Raw genomic sequence first — 1,442 nt, 5'->3', positions numbered from 1 at the left:
AGGAGGCCTGTGTCCCAGCAGTGGGAACATATATGGGCTGATGATGATGATGATGACATATCATTTACACTTTGACAAAAAGTGTGAAAGCCATGTGTATGCAATTCCATCAAGCCATCATCTATTTTCGCTTCGCCCCCGCCTCCGCTTCGCCTGACACTGCAGTCTCATCTTGGTAACTTTACCTTGTACAGCGTAGGTGCTTACACGTATTTTTTCGATTCAAGTTCATGAGACGACTAGTACATCTCAGTTTTATGTAAGATACTATGATAAATGAAAGCAATGTAACGTTTGGGCGTTTATTCTTAAATTAGTCACAAATCGCTAGTTAATAGCACATACGAGGCTAATAGATTTAGTACCTAGTAATTGCGTTTAAGTCCTAAACGCTACTGGAACCTTGCAATTACTGCTAATGAGGATAATTAGTAAGAATAAAATAGACAGTCTCAGTCCTTGGTACTTGTTATAATAAATTGGCTAGTTAAGTATGTGCAGAACCCGCACTACGCTGGGTTCTGTAGCTAAATATGAAGTCAGATTTAGAATATGTCTTATCTGAGTAATATTAAAACGTTAAAGTTTGTCATAGATGTGAGTATGTCTTTTATGCGAAAAGCGCTAAACGGATTTTGATAATACTTGGCACTGTAGCTTATGTATCAGATTAACACATAAGCTATGGAAATACTAGCTATTACCTGCGGGTTTGTCTGCAAATGTAACCAAGCGGCACAACTTGTAATAAATATATTCATATATTATAGCTTCACAATGATGTAATTGAAAGTAATGTAAAATATAAGCGGCTAATGACTCTGGTTTTGACTCTTTTTTTACGGTTTTTGTTTACATTAGGTAACATCCTTACAAAACATCAAAATGTGGTTACAATAAAAATACATGTATATTAAGATTTGCGTTATGAAATTCATAAAAAAAAGATTTTTATATGAGCTTTGATAATAATATACCTACATAAATCAAAGACTAACAACGCAACAAAGGTCGCGCAAAATAATGTGTATAATGACAAGATAATAAAACAAAATGCATAATTAAAGGTGGATTTCCTTTGACATTGGTAGTGTATGTATATTTTAGCAAATCCTTTGTTAGGATGCGTGCGCAGCCGGGCGGCGCGCCTTGAGGTCGCCGATCATTTCTGGAATCATATTATAAGAAAATATTAGATATAATGTACTCCATTGTATAATGTACTATCGGTCCGCCCCGGCTTCACCCGTGGTACATATATAGCCCATAGTCTTCCTCAATAAATGATCTATCTAACACTGAAAGAAATTATCAAATCGGACCATTAGTTTCTGAGATTAGTGCGTTCAAACAAACAAACAAAAAAACAAACTCTTCAGCTTTATACTTAGTCTGGCCATAAATACTGTTACACTTAATTATAAAAAAATATTACATTTGAA

This window comes from Zerene cesonia, chromosome 16, assembly GCF_012273895.1.
Source record: "Zerene cesonia ecotype Mississippi chromosome 16, Zerene_cesonia_1.1, whole genome shotgun sequence".
NCBI lineage: Eukaryota > Metazoa > Arthropoda > Insecta > Lepidoptera > Pieridae > Zerene > Zerene cesonia.
This window is presented reverse-complemented; position numbering follows the sequence as displayed.